Genomic DNA, 19319 nt, shown 5'->3' with positions numbered 1-19319 from the left:
TCTAGATATTGGTAGTTTTAAATGAATCAATTTCCAGATCCCCCAACTTCCATATCAGCTATTTTCTAAAATGAATCTGCCTGATAATAGACCTGAGATGAAAGAGTGGGTTCCCATTCCCCCAAGTCCCTTTCACAGTGGCCCTTCTCTTAAGTGTATTTAGAAAAGGAACACCTCTCACCCAGCTGAATCCCACATTGGGGTGCTAAACAAGGGAACACACTGAAATATTGGTATAGGTATTGAGAAAATGAATGATTCCAATAACTAACAAATCTCTTTCAAGTTAAATCTTCTTTAATCCTTTGTTTTCTACACAACTGGATGACTTAATGACATTATTAGCAAATTGATCATTACACATACTTTTGGATGATAAATCACTATATGGTTTTGTTGTGTGGTGGGGTGTTTTGTGTGTTTTGTTTTTTTTTTTTTTTTTGGCATTTAGAAGGAATTAAGAACACTTAGTAAAATTGCTCTAACAAAACTTTTCATATCTATTTATATGAACAAGTTTCCTTAGTGCTTATACCTGTAAAATGAAAAACAGATTAGAATAAATAATGAATCCTGTCTCTTTCTTGCAATATGTAATAGTCTTCCATGGACTTTAATTAAGGGAAAGGGTGCCTGGGTGGCTCAGTCGGTTAAGCATCCAACTTCAGCTCAAGTCACGAAATCATGGTTCATGAGTTTGAGCCCTGCATCAGGCTCTGTGCTGACAGTCAGTGTGGAGCCTGCTTGGGATTCTCTCTCTCTCCCCTTCCCTCTCGCCCCCCCCCCCAATTGTGGGTGGGTGTGCTTGTACGTGCTCTCTCTCTCTCAAAAATAAATAACTTAAAAAATAAACTAATAAGGAAGAAAAAACCCACCCACTTCATTACACACACACACACACACACACACACACACACACACACACGAGTATATATTTTTCCTTTTTTGAGTGATAATTATGAAAGATTATAATGCATTTATGATTTAGATGAATCATGTACTTATTATTATCTTGGTAAGTCAAGCCAAAGGAAATTTGGCTGATTCTCAGAGACTTATAATAAACATTTTCTAATATATTTCAATTTATATACACATTTTAGAACAGAGTACATGATAGAGTGATGAATAAAAGACTTTCAAAATAAAATATAAAATATATTTCAGTAGTATAAGATTCTGTTAGGGAATAGATTGGAGTTCACAGAGAAAAAGGAACAATATGAATTTTTGCACTCTTAAAGAGGAATTTGTTAATATATTTTAATTTTTATTTATTAGTACTTTTTGTTCATGTGTTTTCTAAAATGAATGATGGTGAGTATTAACTCTTTGGTATTTAGATTCCATTGGACATATTTAAGAATGATGGTTTATTATATTTTAAATGCCAATATTTAAAATATGTCGGGGGCACCTGGGTGGCTCAGTCGGTTGAGCGTCCAACTTCGGCTCAGGTCATGATCTTACAGTTTGTGGGTTCGAGCCCTGCGTTGGGCTCTGTGCTGACAGCTCAGAGCCTGGAGCCTGTTTCAGATTCTATGTCTCCCTCTCTCTCTGCCCCTCCCCTGTTCATGCTCTGTCTCTGTCTCAAGAATAAATAAACATTAAAAAAAATTTTTTTAATTAAAATATGTTTAAAGTTACAACCTTTTTTTCTTTTTAATTACACCTTTAATCTGTTTATTCATTTCTTTTTTTAATTTTTAAATTTTTTTATTTTATTTTTTATTTTTAAAAATTTACATCCAAATTAGTTAGCATATAGTGCAACAATGATTTCAGGAGTAGATTCCTTAGTGCCTCTTACCCATTTAACCCATCCCCCCTCCCACAACCTGTCCAGTAACCCTCAGTTTGTTCTCCATATTTATGAGTCTCTTCTGTTTTGTCCCCCTCCCTGTTTTTATATTATTTTTGTTTCCCTTCCCTTATGTTCATCTGTTTTGTCTCTTAAAGTCCTCATATGAGTGAAGTCATATGATTTTTGTCTTTTTCTGACTAATTTCACTTAGCATAATACCCTCCAGTTCCATCCACGTAGTTGCAAATGGCAAGATGTCATTCTTTTTGATTGCTGAGTAATACTCCATTGTATATGTATACCACATCTTTATCCATTCATCCATTGACAGACATTTGGGCTCTTTCCATACTTTGGCTATTGTTGATAGTGCTGCTATAAACATAGGGGTGCACGTGTCCCTTTGAAACAGCACACCTGTATCCTGTGGATAAATGCCTAGTAGTGCAATTGCTGGGTCGTAGGGTAGTTCTATTTTTAGTTTTTTGAGGAACCTCCATACTGTTTTCCAGAGTGGCTATACCAGCTTGCATTCCCAGAAAGTTACAACCTTTTTTTAATGTATGTTTGTTTGTTTGTTTAGAGAGTGGGGGAGGAGGAGAGCATGAGCGGAGTCGGGGCAGTGAGAGAGGAAGACAGAGAGTCCCAAGTAGGCTCTGCACTGTCAGCACAGAGCCCCACCTGGGGCTAGATCTCTTGAACTGAACTGAGATCATGACCTGAGCCCAAATCAAGAGTAGGACACTTAACTGACTGAGCCACCCAGGTGCCCCAAAGTTACAACCTTTCAAATATACTTGTGATGAAAAACTTTAGATATCTAAATTAAAATATACTGGTAGTAGGGATGCCTGCGTGGCTCAGTCAGTTAAGTGGTCGATTTCGGCTCAGGCTGTGAACTCACGGTTCATGAGTTCAAGACCTACATCAGGCTCTGTGCTGACAGCTTGGAGCCTGCTTCAGATTCTGTGTCTCCCTCTCTCTCTGCCCTTCCCCTGCTCATGCTCTGTCTCTCTCCATCTCAAAAAATGAATAAACATTAAAATATATACATACATATATATATATATGCTGGTAGCATATAATTTTAACTTTTTTAAATGTTTATTTATTTCTGAGAGAGACAGACAGACAGACAGAATGTGAGCTGGGGAAGGGCAGAGAGAGGGAAACACAGAATCTGAAGCAGGCTCCAGGCTCTGAGCTGTCACCACAGAGCCTGATGCAGGGCACAAACCCACGAACTGCAAGATCATGACCCGAGCCGAAGTCAGATGCTGAAACGACAAAGCCATCTGGGTGCCCCTGGTAGCATATAATTTTAAAACATTATTTTTGGAGTTAAAAAGCCACAACAATTAAAAGAATACCTACATACACCCATTTGAGAGGAGAGGGTACTCCAAGATTTGAACCTCGAATTATTTAGAGTTTATTTGGAAGTGATTGTAAAAGAGACAACTCAGGATGGTCCAGGCAGAAACTCTATGTGAGCCAGTAGCATGCAGAAATGTTAGTAAAAGTATGATCGTTCTCTGGTCCCGCATAGTGTGCTGATGCTATCAATCAGATATTTTGTAGGGTTTCTCCAACATTCACAGTATTGACATCGTGTGCTGGATAATTCTTTGTTATGGGGAGTTATTCTGTGCATTATAGGATATGTAGCAGTATCCTCGACCTCTACCCATTAGATGACCGTAGTACCTGGCCCCACTCCCCCAAGTTGTGACAATGGAAAATGGGCTCCCCAGTTGAGAAACACTGAGCTATTGGAATCTTTGAAGTGTTATTGTTAATGCTGGAGTTCATAAATCAGGGTCCAAATTACCTGTACTCTGTCTGGAAGTCAGCTTTGCTTTCATTCACTTTGAGGATTGGAATGAAATTTTAAGTCCCTAGAAGCATACTAGATGAAGTCCGTAACCCCACTGACTATAAGGCCTTGTCTATGGACTAGTACAGACTTGAGTCTCTGCCTCTGACAAGGAATAGTCTCTCTTTGATGGGCTTATAGACACTGGGTATGGGAGCAGCGTGGGCAGAGAGGGATGGTGAAGCAGGCGCTGCCCTCACTGCCCGGAGGCAAGCTGTAAGTAGTGTGAAGATGGCCTCCCAACTTGGGAACCAAGAACACCAGCTGACCACACATTCTGAGCCCTAAAGGTGAAGTACCATATAGACACACAATCATGGCCACACAAACTTAGGGAACACAGGGAGTATGTGAGGCCATGATTGTGGGTCTGTGTGGTGCTTCACCTTTATTCTGGGGGCAAAACATACTAGTGAATGCCACTATCTGTTATCCTTTAGGGTGATCTTGGACCTTGGACAGTAAGTGGCCCTTGCTGGACAAGTACCTATTTGGAAGAATTGCTCAAGACCTGCAAATTCACTACCTGTGGTCCAGAGCCACAGGAAAATGCCAGCTTTCTGTGGCTCCGTGGTATCTATCTATTACAGAGGTGCTCCCCTAGTCATTCCTTTGGAATGAGAATTTTACTTGGAGATTGGAGTACATTCATGGTGTCTAAACTCTGGCTAGGCCCTGAGAACCAACTTACACACACTACCCCATGGGTAGCCCTTACGGGTATGGCCCGATACGTACAGATGCTGCCCTCTCCTTGGACTCTTGCCCATGCCCAGGCCCACTGCTACCACCTGTGATTTGGCCAGACTCTGACCCTCTCCCCTTGGCCTCCTGCCATGTGTCCATCCTGAAGTTCCCTCAGACACACCTGGCAACACATGAAGTGGGGGAGTGGGCAGTGAAGACTCTTGTACCACACTCAATTTTTGCTCTTGCTCTAAGCAACCAAATCATCGAAGATAATTTTTAATAGTAAATGGACCCCATGTAGGTTTTCCTCTTGCGAGCTGAATAATGAATACGGATATCCCTTCCTCTTTACAGTTATTTCTTGAAGCTTATTTTAAACATATATATTAAAGTAATAAAGCACATTAAAGGAAGTTTAGAGGAATTGGATTGAGAGTCCAGAAATAAACCCATACATCTATGGCTAATTGTTGTTTGACAGAGGTGCCAAGACCATTCAATGGGAGAAGGAAGAATCTTTTCAATGAACGGTGTCAGAACAAGTGAATAGGCACATGCCAAAGAATGAAAGTGGGTCCATACCTCACACCATATACAAAAATTAAAATAGATCAAACATCTAAACGTAAGAGTTGAAACTACACAACTCCTAGAAGAACAAACACAGGAGTAACTCTTCATGATCTTGGAATAGACAGTGGTTTCTCGGATATGACACCAAAAGTATAAGCAACCAAAGTAGAAATAAATAAATCGGACTTCCTCAAAATTAAAAACTTTTCGTTCTTAAAGGTAACTATCAACAAAATGAAGAGACAGCCCACAGAATGGGAGAAAATATTCACAAATCATCTATCTGGCAATGGCCTAGTATCCAGAATATATAAGTAACTCCTACAACTCAACAAGAAAAAGATAAGAAATATAACTCTAACATGGGCAAAGGAGTTGAATAGACATTTCTCCAAGAAGGCATACAAATGTCCAATAAGGACAGGAAAAGATGTTCATATTATTAGCCATCGGAGAAATGCAAATCGAAACCGCAACGAGATACCACTTCACACCCACTAGCATGGGTGAAATAAAAGAGGTAATAACAAGTGTTGGCAAGGATGTGGAGAAATTGGAACACTGATATATTGCTGGTGGAAATGGAAAATGGAAAACAGTTTGGTCATTTCTCACAAAGTGAAACAGAGTTATTATATGAGCCAGCAATTCCACTCTTAGGCATATATATATATATATATATATATATATATATATGTATTCAAGAGAGTTAAAACATATTCACACAAAAACTTGTACACAAGTGTTCATAGCAGCTTTTTCATGATAGCTGAAAGGGGGAAACAAACTGAATGTCCGTCGACAGGTGAACAGAGAAACGACATGTGGCATAGCCATCCCGTAGAAAATTATTTGGCCATAAAAAGGAATGAAGTTCTGATACATACTGCAACCTGGATGAACGTTGAAAGCATTATGCTAAGTGAAAGAAGCCAGTGACAAAGGGCTACATTTTATATGATTCCATGTATGTGAAATGTCCAGAGTAGACAAATCTACAGAAACAGAAATTAGAATAGTGGTGGCCAGGGACCGAGAGGAAAAGGGAATGGAGAGTGATTGCTAATGAGTATGGGGTTTCTTTTTGGGGTGATGATTGCACAAGAGGTAGAGAGGGGTCAGCTGGTTGGGCCAAACATCACTGGACAGAAAGTTCCAGGAGTAGGCCCTTACTTGAACTTTCAGGGGCCACTCAATCCTCTGATGGCTTGAGGCTCATATTTGGGCAAAGATAAAATTCATGGAATTTGGGGTGCCTGGGTGGCTGAGTCAGTTAAGCGTCCAACTTCAGCCCAGGTCATGATCTCACGGTTTGTGGGTCCGAGCCCCACGTCAGGCTCTGTGCTGACAGCTTGCTCAGAGCCTGGAGCCTGCTCCGGATTCTGTCTCCCTTTCTCTCTGCCCCTCCCTGCTCACACTCTTTCTCTCTCTCTCAAAAATAAATAAACATTAAAAAAAAATTCATGGAATTCTATCAATCTGTTAACTTCCCTGGGAGACTAGACCATGGTTCAAATACCCAAAAGGCAGAGGATATGAGCAATCTACAAGAAACACAAACAGCTAGTGGATATGTGAAAAATATTCAACCTCACTCATAGCTTTAAAAAAATGCATCACGAAACAATGAGATTCCATTTGCGATCTATCAACTCAGCAAACGAATAAAAGTTTGGGAATGGCCAGTGTTCACAAGTTATGGTGACATAGGCACCCTCATGTACTGTTCCTGGGAGTGTAAACAGATTCAACTCTTCTAGAGGGCAATTTAGCAATGTCTGTCAACATTTTGAATGCTTGTTTTCATTGACTCAGCAATTCTACCCCTAGGAATTTGCCCTAGGGACATACTGGCAAAATTATGCCAAAACCATGTGCAAAACCGTGATCCCTGCAACACTGTTTGTAATAACAAAAAACCGTAGAGCACTTACACATCCATCAGCAGGGGACCAGTTAAATACAGCCATGCAATGGAAAAGTATGCAATCATTAAAACGTGAGATACAACATGGAAAGATCTTCTAAATGTGTTGTGTTGTTTTAAACAAAACAATGTGCACAGTAATGTGATCTCATTTGTGTTAAATTTTCAAACACGTACAGGTATATGCAGACTTTTTTTCAGGAAGACCACGTAAGACGTGTCGGAAACTTGGAGAGTGGCACTGGGGGGTTGGAGGGAGGAAAAAAATAAATTTTGCTTTTTATTTGATGCTTTTCCACAATATTGGTATGTTTGTACCATGCGAATGGAAGACTTTTCTTAAATATTTTAAAAGCAGACAAGGGGGGCGCCTGGGTGGCTCAGTCGGTTGAGCGTCCGACTTCAGCTCAGGTCACGATCTCACGGCCCGTGAGTTCGAGCCCCGCGTCGGGCTCTGGGCTGATGGCTCAGAGCCTGGAGCCTGCTTCTGATTCTGTGTCTGCCTCTCTCTCTGCCCCTCCCCCGTTCATGCTCTGTTTCTCTGTCCCAAAAATAAATAAACGTTAAAAAAAAAAAAAAAAAGCAGACAAGGAATCTGGAGGGATAAGGAAGAGTAAGAAGTAGGATCCCTTAGGTGGAAGACTATGGTTTGTCCAGCCACAGGACCACCTTGTTTTAGCTGTACTAATAAAAGCATTGTGACCAGATCATTGGGGTTTTAGGAAGACCACCCAGGCAGCAGGCTGGAGGATGGAGGGGAGATGGGAGACTAGAGTCAGGACACCTGGTCAGAGGTTTTTGCAACAGAGCAGGGCTCAAATTTAGGTGGTGATGGTGGGGGTGGAGAATGCCTCATATCAGTAGGAGAGTTATTAAAAAGGACAACTGAGGGGCGCCTGGGTGGCTCAGTCGGTTAAGCGTCCGACTTCAGCTCAGGTCACGATCTTGCGGTCCGTGAGTTCGAGCCCCGCGTCGGGCTCTGGGCTGATGGCTCGGAGCCTGGAGCCTGCTTCCGATCCTGTGTCTCCCTCTCTCTCTGCCCCTCCCCCGTTCATGCTCTGTCTCTCTCTGTCTCAAAAATAAATAAAACGTTAAAAAAATTAAAAAAAAAAAAAAAAAAAAAGGACAACTGAAAGCCATGGTGCCTGATTGGATGAGGAGGCCCAGCCGTCTGCCTTGGGCAGCTGAGTGGATGGTGATGCTGCTCAAGGAAACACACAGAAGGAAGGAGAGGGCTAGAGGCCAGAAGAGGATGGGGAAGAAAATAATGAGTTCAGTTTTGAACGTGTTGAGTTGAGGAACACATTGAATTTGATCATGTCGAATAGACACAGAAGTATGGAGCTCAACACATTCTGAGTTGGAGATGGAACAGATCAGATCAGGTGGTAGTGAAAATGGAGTATAAGGAAGTTGTGTAGACCAAAAAACAAAAATGCCTGGTTCAAGGTGGGACTCTACAGATCACCTATTTTTGAGAGCTGAGTAGGGGCAGAGGACCCACAGTGAGGCTAAGGAGTGAATGATCAGAGCCGTGAGAGGAACAGGAGGGACTGGGGTCACAGATGACTCTTCCCTGCTCCTGGCTGGACACTGGGAGATTTTTGAAGCTACTCCCTCACCAGTGCCAATTGCCCTTCTTTTGCTACATCTGCCCAGTAAAATCCCAACCCTGGATTTTCCGGTTTTGCTCCTGAAAAAAACCACCTAACCAATGAGCATGGCCCCATTCCAAGTAGGGGTTTATACCTCCACTGGGCTCTCTCTGTGCCACCCATCAATTTATTTTTACTTACCCTTGGTTGGCTCTGGCTCTCATCCCTATTATTCTAAATTATCACCATGTTCATTTCTCACATCTTACTTCTACTCTCATCTTTGTGACCTCTCTGGTCTTGCTCTGAGGAACAAGCAAGGCCCCCATGTTGAATGCCTTTAACATCTCAGCCTTCTCTCTATAAATATATTTAAGCTATATTCGCCTTCTTTCCCAAGTATTCAGTCCAAGGATGAGGTTCAGCTTCTGTTTAGCACCAGGGTCCCTCAAAGAAGCCTCACTGACCCTGTTCCATCCCTGAGTCTTGGCTATTGCTCCTTCTTCTGTCTGTCTCACTGTATCACACATTTTATATTTCTCTTCATGGCACCTGCCATGCTGAACTGAAGTTATCTCACTGTCTCCTTCAATTAACTTGATCCTATTTTCCCCTTAACTTCTTTTTTTAAATACAGTTTTTTTAAGTTTTATTTATTTATTTATTTAGAGAGGGAGAGAGAGAGTGAGAGCACGATCAGGGGAGGGGCAGAGAGATAGCGGGAGAGAGAATCCCAAGCAGGCTCCACACAGTCAGTGCGGAACCTGGATGTAGGGCTCGAACATAGGAACCCTGAGATCATGACCTGAGCTGATATCAAGAGTTGGCCACTTAACCAACTGAGCCACCCAGGAACCCCAACTACTTTTTTTTTAAGCTTATTATTTTGAGAGAGAGAGAGAGAGAGAGAGAGCGTGTGTGGGCACTCACATGAATGGGGGAGGGGCAGAGAGAGAGGGCGAGAGAGAGAATCCCAAGCAGGGTCCGCACTGTCAGCTGCAGAGCTCCACGTGGGGCTGGAACCCATGAACCCTGAGATCGAGACCTGAGCTGAAACCCAGAGTTAGATGCTTAACCAACTGAGCCATCCAGATGCCTCTCTCCCTTAGCTTCTTATTGATACACAACATCCATGAGGAAGAATGCACATGTTGTAAATGTGTACCTCACAGACTTTTTTTTTTTTTTTTTTTAATTTTTTTAACGTTTATTTATTTTTGAGACAGAGAGAGACAGAGCATGAACGGGGGAGGGGCAGAGAGAGAGGGAGACAGAATCTGAAACAGGCTCCAGGTTCTGAGCAGTCAGCACAGAGCCTGACATGGGGCTCGAACTCACAGACAGTGAGATCGTGACCTGAGCCGAAGTCAGACGCTTAACCAACTGAGCCACCCAGGTGCCCCCACAGACTTTTCACCAACTAAACAGAGTCATGCAATCAGCACCCAGGTGAAGAAGCCAAGCATTACAGCATCCCAGAGCCCTCCCTGTGCTCTCTTATACTCTCCGTCTCCCTCCCCAAGGCAACCACTATCCAGTCTTTCAAAATCATTGATTAGTTTTGGCTGTTTTTGTAAATTAAAAAAAAAAAAAAAAAGGGCCAAAAAAATCATATGTACTGTTTCGTGTTTGGCTTTTATTTTATTTATTTATTTTTTCGTGTCTGGCTTTTAATCAACATCATGTTTGGGGCGCCTGGGTGGCTCAGTCGGCTAAACATCCGACTTCGGCTCAGGTCATGATCTAATGGTTTATGAGTTCACGCCCTGCGTTGGGCTCTGTGCTGACAACTCAGAGCCTGGACCCTGCTTCGGAATCTGTGACTCCCTTCTCCCTGCCCCTCTCCTGCTCACACTCTGTCTCTCTGTGTCTCTCAATAAAATGAAATTAAATAAATGTTAATCAACATCATGTTTGTGAGTCATCCATATTGTTGTGTGAAGCCGTAGTTCATTTCCATGGCCGTATAATATTCCATTGCGTGAACAGACCACAACTTGTTAATCCATTGGGTGTGATGATAAGTCGCCCCATTTGGGGCTTTTGCAAATAGCAGGCACTATGTTTTATTCATCTTCATATTTTCAGCCTTTCACACATGCCTGCATAATGGTTTGTGCCTAAACAGGTGAGAGAATTCAAGGGGTGCTTTTCCACTGTATTCTTGGATGATCAGATGCTGCTTGAAATTTTGGATTCAGTCCTGGGCACCAGGATTAAAATGTTCAAAAAGGGCCATTGATGACTTGAATCGTTTACAGAGAGCAATGATAGTGCTGTTTCTGAAAGCCACGCAGGATCACACATGCTGGAAAACACTCAAGATGTTTATCACGGAAATGGAAACAGGGGATCAGACATGGACCAGGTTGCTTTAGAAGAGAGCACTGGGCCAATGGCTAAATATTTGTGGGAGGCAGCTTTCTGCTCAATAATACTCATGAGACTGGCTCATTTTTAGAGACCTAACCAGGCACCAGCCCCTGCATGTGCTTAGGGCTTGGTGTCCATTATTTCAATATAACAGTGACTTTGTAAGAAACAAATTTTATGTATTTTTTTAAGTTCACTTATTTGTGAGACAGAGACAGAGAGAGAGAGAGGCAGAGAGAGAGAGAGCATGAACCGGGGAGGGGCAGAGAGAGAGAGAGAGAGAGAGAGAGAGAATCCCAAGCAGGCTCCACACTGTCAGCACAGGGCCCAACGCAAGACTTGATCCCACAAACCACGAGATCATGACCTGAGCCAAAATCCAGAATCGGGTGCTTAACTGAATGAGCCACCCAGGCACCCCAAGAATGACTTTTCTAGTGATTGAGACTTGGACATGAGCTGCCTGGTGAAACTGTGACCACTTCATTGTTGCAGACCCTGGTGACGGGGAGCCCTGGGAGGTTACATTTATAGGCTCATGGTTTGTCTGAAAAGCCTTCCTCTGACTTGGCTCCCTGCCCTGCTCCCCTCCTAACAGAACTGCCTTCTTTCCTGAGAGCAGCCTCCTGCAGCGCCTCCCTGGGTCTCATCACAAGCAAAGTATAAAGTGTTTCTGTCAGAAGCTTCCTTTTGCTCCAGGCCCATCCCCACCCCAGGAAGCCTGTCCAGCATTGCTGTCTCCTTCCAGTGACTGAAAATGTTCACCAAGCAAGGATGTTGGATGATGACATGGACTGGGTTGGTGGCCACAGCAGGCTTGACTCTTCAGGTAGCCAAGGGTCGTTTGGGGTTATCCTGGAATTTGTTTGTTTGAGAGGAAAAGTGAAACTTAGCAAGTGCCTGGAAAAAAAAAATAGGAAGAAAAAGAAAAAAAGCTGGAGAAATCCTTCCCTAGATGTATCTAGCCAGCGTAGGCCTCAGAAAGAAGAAAAGCCCAGACAAATAAATCTGGGTTGCTGAATGCAAAAGGCATTTGTTAGAAGAAGCAAAATGCTGTCATCCTCACAGGATACGCCGTGCTGCTGGCGCGGGGACAAGATGCTTTATCTTGCCACTGGCGCCTGAAGCCAAGGCCTGGCGGTAGAACACCAAAAAAACAGTGGCCGCAGTTAGACAAGCAGGCGTTGTCAAGTGCTGGCGGCTGCGTCCCCACCCCTCTCCACCCTACCCCTCTCCACCCTCCCTCTTATTTTCTCTGCCCCATTCGCTGCCCCAGACCTTGCTCTCGCCTCACTCTCGTTTCTTCTGAGTGCTTTCATATTTTTTCTTTTGGAAGGGGCCAGAGAGAGTCCAAGATTCAGGAAGCTGGACAACAGATGGACAGATCCCAGAAGGCTCGCTCTCCCCACCTTCCAGCAGCCATAATTAATGTCTTCTATTTCTTCCCTTCTGCCGGACAAAGCAAAACACACACTAACAGTGTTAACACGATAAATATCAGCAGTCCTGACCTTTGTCTCTGCGTCCTGGAGTTGCCCTGACTCCCGAGCTCCAACTTGCCTGTGCTTAATGTGGATTAGCACTTACGGTAGGCTGCGGGGCCCTGCACTAGGGCTTGATGGGAATCAAAATAGAGATTACCTTATTTGACTTAAAAAAAAATTTTTCCACTTGAAAGATAGAATCCCCCAGAGAAATACACTGGGGCTTACACATACACAACTTTAAATTGGATTTTAAAAATAGTCTGCCAGCTGTTTGCTAGGTCGTGCCTTAGGTTCTTGTCCTTGATTGATGTTGGGTCCATTTGGGAAACGAGGCCAAGAGGGGACAGAGGGACTGCCAAAGCCACAGGATCCTGGATGCCTGGGGACTTTCCCAGGAGCCCTGGCAGTTGTTGCCATGGGCCTTTAGAAACCCTCGGAGCCCTGGCCCCAGGGTCTGCGTCTCGCCCAGAGCTTGAACCACCTCCCCCAGACCTCAGCTCATCCCTGCCTTGCTACTTCTAGGCCAAGTCTGGGGAAAAAAAGAAAGAGAGAAAAGAAATGAAGGCAGACTGTTCTCAGCTGGATGGCTCTTTCACATTTTTTGTGGTTAAATATTTATTTTAGCTCCTTGTAACACCTTCAAGTGATACATACACGGGCCCTCTGCCCAGAACTCTCATCGCCCTCCTCTGTACCGGCCTGCCTGCTCTTCACATCTCAGCTATCAGCCAGAATGCCACTTTCTTAGGGAAGCCTGAGGGGCAGAGTGCGGTGCTTAAGGACACCAGCGTGCCCAGGTTTGAATCCTGGCTCAGCACTTCCTCGCTGTGTGACCTTGGGCTAGTCACTTAACCCCCCGTGTCCTTTAACTTCCTCAGCTGCAAAATGGGGATAATGATAGCACCTACCTCATCAGGGTTGTGAGGATTCAGTGAATTGACTTATGGTGTACAGAATTCGTAAAGTGCTTCGAACCCGGTCCAACACGCAGTAAGCGTCTGTTATTACTCTCTGAAGTACAGCTATCTCCCAAGGCTCCGTGGTTGTCTGCTGCCATGTGCTCCCTTAGCCACCTGTACTTCCGTGCGCCACCTGCCCTGGTTTATCCGTATTTGCTTAATTATGTTTTCTCCACCATGTCGCTCTTGCTCTCCACTGTCTGGTCCTGATTACTGAAGCCGGGCCTAGCGCAGGAGATACTCAGGATATGTTTTTGACCGCAATCGTAAATGAAATATAAAAAAGAAGCAATGTGAAAGGCAAACGCGACCCAGAAGACAGAGTATCTCGAGGCTCTTGGCTCATGCCTCTCCGTCTATATTTGCTCCGTACATATACTTGGCCTTTTCGTTTTGTTTGTGTGATGGTTAAACAGACAGAGTTGATGAGTTCCGGGATGATGAGGATAAGGCTTTGCAATCACATCTTTTGCAGGAGACTTCCGCCCCTATCTAGGTTTTCAAAATCAAATGTTAAATGCATACAAAAGAATAATCATCTGGCAAAATGTAAAACACAGACATCCAACTACCTACAGCCCAACTTAGATAGAGGTTACAATCTGTCCACCACTGAAGCCCCACTGGGTACCTCTCCTCCACCCTCTCCCCATCCTGGCCCCCTCCCAAATTTCTGTTCATTATTCCCTTACTTTTCTTCATAATTTTACCCTAAAAATATGCTTGTTTTGCATGCATTTGAACTTGATATAAAATAAAGTACATGGTATGTATTCTTTGACTTGTTTTTCTCACCACGCAATATGCTGCTTGTGACACTTGTCCATGCTGTGGCATGCAGCTGTAGAACATTCTACCATGGGACTACTCTGCCATTTTCTTCTCCATTCTCCTCTCAACAGATGTTTAGGTTGTTGCTGTTTTTTGTTGTCGCTGGCAGTGCTGCTACGAACATTCTTGCACGTGACTCCTTGGGCCACGGTCAAGAGTTGCTCTGGGGTTATTTCTGGGTCCTAAGGTTTATACATTTCTACATTCATAGATAACACTGAATTGATTTTCCCAAGGGATTCCCAGCTTCCCACCTGGTCCCAAGGCTCATCCCTGCTACGTTCATCTTTGGGTTCTATCAGACCTATTAGAAAGGAGCTTTCAGGCACAGCCAGAGAGAAACTTGTCCATTTACAATGCCATGGCTCCCACTTTTGAGCGCAAGAAGTGACAACATGGCCCAGGAGACTTAAAGCATCTCCCCTTGTGGCCTGCATGGGGTCTGTCCATCTCATACCCACCACTCGGGGCCCCCTACAGGAGCAAGCTCTGTTGACCCCGAGACAAAAGCCCAGTGAAAACCAAGCAGATAATCTGGAAACAACATTCTGAGTAACCCATTTCTTTTCTTTTCAAAATAATAAAAGTTTTGATATTTCCTCAACTAAGTGAGAGTGGTATTAAAAAACATTAATTTCCTTGTTGGAAATAACTTGCCTTTGCACTCAGTGACACTCCCAGAGTGTCTTGATTATAGTAGGCTTTCAACAAATACCGACTTTTATTTGGGGACACTTTGCTGCCTTGATCAATACGATTATTCAGGAACCCATATGCCAGAGCCAAAAATGGAAATGCTTTCTCTCGTTTCCATCACTCTCGTCTATGGTTTTATGTTGCCCTTATAATAATCATTTAAAAGAAAGATGTACCAATGAAACCTGATGAATCTGTAAGGTCTACTGTGACTTTCTCCTGGAAACACTTTTATGTTTGGTCACTGTCAGCTCAGTAGGGCTCAGCTTCTCAGTCTGTGAAGGAACCCAAAGTTTGTTGGTCACTCATACACCCTTTTAAGAAGGCCCACTGAGGGGCGCCTGGGTGGCTCAGTCGGTTAAGCGTCCGACTTCGGCTCAGGTCACGATCTCGCGGTCCGTGAGTTCGAGCCCCGCGTCGGGCTCTGGGCCGGTGGCTCAGAGCCTGGAGCCTGCTTCTGATTCTGTGTCTCCCTCTCTCTCTGCCCCTCCCCGTTCATGCTCTCTCTCTGTCTCAAAAATAAATAAAGGTTAAAAAAAATTAAAAAAAAAAAAAAAGAAGAAGGCCCATTGATCCTTCAAGAAAATGCTTCTCTGGCAACGGTAAGTGGGGCAGTCTGTAAGCAAAGTCTGTTGCTAAAAGCAGTAAGTTATAGACCTAAGCAAGGAGTGTGCATAAACCTAGTTGCGTTTGGCCTGGCTGAGGCCCCAGTCACTTTGACGCACTGGTAGTTCTCTTTTCTTCTCCAATCACATGCAATCTCAAACGCTTGCCAATTCTTCTCTTTAAATATTTCTCCTGCCCATTCCATCATCCTTTTTGGGCCTTTTCCCCTTCATGCCTGAACCACAAAGGACTGAAATCATCTCCCTGCTTGTGTTCCTCCTCATTCCAACCCCCCCACAGCTGGGTCAATCTTTACAAAATAAAAACCAGGGGCACCTGGGTGGCTCAGTCAGTTGTGCATCTGATTTTGGCTCAGGTCATGATCTGGCGGTTTGTGAGTTCGAGCCCCATGTTGGGCTGTGTGCTGACGGCCCAGAGCCTGGAGCCTGTTTCCGATTCTGTCTCCCTCTCTCTCTGCTCCTCCCCTGCTTGTGCTCTGTCTCTGTCTCTCTCAAAAATAAATAAACACTAAAAAAAATTTTTTTTAATAAAAAAAACATAAAAACCAAGCAGCAACAACAAAAACCCCACACACAGTACCTGTCTTCTTCACCTCTCTTTTTGGCCCCCAAACTCTATGGCTTCCACAGAATAAAATCCAAAACCAAAACATGGCATGTAAAGCTCTCCCCAAGCTCCTCTGGCCTCCGTGGCCATCTCTGCAGAAGCCTGCACAAACTCACCCCATTTCCAGCACAGTTTCAGGCCTCAGAACCCCTGAAGCAGGGCACAGAGCAGGGATTCCAAGTCCCTGTTCTGGGACACGAGCCTGCTTTCTCAGAGTTATCGCCCCCCACACACGCACACACCCCAACACGCACACCTCTCCTCTAGCGCACTCCCCAAGCCACGTCTTTCAGACACTGCCAGCCTGCACTGGCCTCCATGGCGGCCCCACTCGGCACTCCCCCATGCCCAGGTACCCCCAGCAGAACCTGCAGGACCCCCACCTCCTCCAAACCTTCCCTGCCCCCCTCAGCCTTTGACCCTCGCCATCCTCTAGAGGAGGAGTCTGTTCTGACTCAGGATGTATAGCTTATTCCAGACAGTCTGCCTGCCTGGACTGCAAACCCCCAGAGGGCAGGAATCTTGATGTTTATGTAGGTCAGTCAGTGCCTTCCATATATTCTGTGCCACTGAGTGTCGCATTTCACGACATGATGGTGAATATGACAATGCAGGGAAGAAAATAAAAACTAAAAAACAAATAAAAGGGTAATTCCCTCTTTTCTCTATTTCAGATTAGGCCCTCCTGCCCTATCCTCCCCCCAAATCTGCTAAAAATCACTCAGCATAATTTCTTTATCCTCCCATATGTAAAATAAGGAAGTAAAATTCTGGGGAATAGAGAATTGAAAAAGCAAACTAATACATTTCTTTTAATGACCCAAATAGTCTAGGAAAGGTAAATAAACAACTTGGACCTGAGACAAAAAGGTCGTTGGCTGTTGAGAGAGGCCATCCAGGTGCTTCTGAGAGCCAATCTGGGCCTGACAGCCAGAAAGGCTTCAGCTGCTGAACCCAGTCTGCAGGGTGAGCCGATAATAAAGGAAAGCTGATTACAAAAAATAAAAAGGGGCTGAGTTGAACCTCAGTGGTCATCTCTCAAATACCAGTGGGTTAATATGATGTAAGCCCCAGTGGGTTTTTTTTTTAATGTATACACACACACACACACACACACACGGTCACTTGAGTATGACAAGTGGGGAGTTTGTGGTTGTAACTCTTCATAGCCTTAAACAGAGACCCCATCTGATTTAGGACCTGTAGGGCCATGACAGTCACCTCACAGTACTGTAAATGTCTTGTTTTCAGGGGTAAATAAACTTCATTTAAAGGGAAGGCAGGGGTGCCCGGCTGGCTCTGTTGGTAGAGCAAGTGACTCTTGATGTCTGGGGTTTGAGCCCCACATTGGGTGAGGAGCTTACTTAGAAAAAAAAAAAAAAAGGAAAACAAATATTCTGGGAAGGACTTGTCTTTGACAGGAGGCAGAAACGTCTATCCTAATTCATGGGTTATAGTGCAAATATTTAGGTTTCTTTAAAAGAGTGGGAAAAAAAACTTTTTCTGCAGTCTTTTCTATCACTTTATCTGGCCCATCTCTACAAAACCCATCTTCCAAAAAATCCACTCCCACCTCAGGACTCTGCTCAGAACTGTGCAGTGGTTTTCTGTTTCCTAATGTGTAGAAATAAACATTATGAAGCCTGGCTCTGAGGCCTTGGCAATCTGGGCCCTTCTCACCTTCCCAAAGTCGGTTCCCTTCCCCACAGCCAGCCTCCTCCCTGCCGGATGCTCAGTGCTCACATCCCCAGCCCTGCCCCCAGGCTCCCCCCCACCTCCCCACCCGAGGCCTCTTCTTTGTGGCCTGACGCAGATACTCCAGTGTACCGTGATTTTGGAGCATCAGGTGAACCGCACAATTTGGCGATTCTAACCCCCTGTTCAACGATTTTCTGTGGGGTACGCTTAGCTCTCTGGCTAAAGGGTAAAGTCCTCGAGGGCAAGGACCGGTCTTGCTCACCGCTGAACTCACTTCTGTGTCTGGCCTGCAGCCAGCCTCGGGTGGCTAAAATCTCTTCACTGCAGGATTAATGGGGACATCTGGCCTCTTTCTGCCTCCTCCACCGTCTTCCCCCAAGACCTACGCCATCCCCCTCCGAGTCTTAAATCGGAACAGCCTTCTGTGCCTCCACCTATCTTAATCAGATGAGAATAATCGGGGAGATGACGTATTTGAAGAAGCCTTGGGGGAGCAATAGCAAATAGTCCAATTTCACGTACAGGGAACTTGCACTGTTACCATCTGTGAAGTAAGGGAGGCAACTCTCACCACCGTTTTACAGATCTGATAAAAAACATTACAGGGACTAAATGCTTTATTTGAGGTCACACATACAGGATGAGTCAGAACTGACACTTAGGACCCATCTTTTAAGTCTGATGATATCCTTTTTCCTACACCAGGTTGCTTCTTGGTAGCCAATGGTGGTAACAAAGCTAGTTTTATTTATCCAAAATGAAAAATATGCCACTATTTATGCTTAGATTTTTTTTCTAGTAAAATGCTATTGTTAACTACCCTGATGAGTCCAAAATATGCAAAATGGTTTTGTGTTACCTGTCTTCCTGCGTTTGACATAGATTTTAGGATAAATGTATTATTAGCTACCTAATGTGTTTGGTGTGTGCCACGGTGAAGTTCGTTAGCCTTTGGGTATTCGATAAAAACCCATGCATATTTTAGAAAAATCATTCCAAGTGCCTGCTTCTTGGTAGCAGTGTCCGGGTGTAGAAAAGATAGCAGGTTATTTCTAGGCATTCCTGGAATGGCGAAGCTTAGAAAGTGTATCTGTTTTGGAAACATGTTTGTTTCATGCTTTATAGTCACTTTAAACCTTATGAATACTCTGTAGTGTGTAAGAATGGGCATTTTTATCTACATTTTATTTATTTATTTTTATATTTTAAAAAGTGTTTATTTTTGAGAGAGGGAGAGAGAGTCGGGGAGGGGCAGAGAGAGAAGGAGACAGAGAATTCAAAGCAGGCTCGGAGCTGTCAGCACAGAGCCGAATGCGGGGCTGGGCTCACAAACCCTGAGAATCATGACCTGAGCCGAAGTTGGTTGCTTAACCGACTGAACCACCCAGGTGTCCCTTTATCTCCATTTTATTTTATTTTTTTAAATTTTCTTTTTATATTTATTTATTTTTGATAGAGAGATACAGAGCACAAGTAGGGGAGGGGCAGAGAGAGAAGGAGACACAGAATCCAAAGCAGGCTCCAGGCTCTGAGCTGTCAGAGCAGAGCCCGGACGCGGGGCTCGAACTCACAAGCCG

General features: G+C 44.2%; 1 long non-coding RNA gene across 1 annotated transcript in view; it reads left to right on the top strand.

Moving 5' to 3' along the window:
• The window catches only part of LOC109263919 (uncharacterized), a 39308-nt gene that overhangs the window by 2179 nt on the left and 17810 nt on the right, over window positions 1-19319 (top strand). The gene's annotated exons all lie outside the window — the stretch shown is intronic.

The sequence above is a fragment of the Panthera pardus genome, unplaced genomic scaffold, assembly GCF_024362965.1.
Source record: "Panthera pardus isolate Hobbes unplaced genomic scaffold, ASM2436296v1 HiC_scaffold_26, whole genome shotgun sequence".
Lineage (NCBI taxonomy): Eukaryota > Metazoa > Chordata > Mammalia > Carnivora > Felidae > Panthera > Panthera pardus.
The sequence above is the reverse complement of the archived record's forward strand: the minus strand, read 5'-3'. Positions and strand labels throughout refer to the sequence as shown.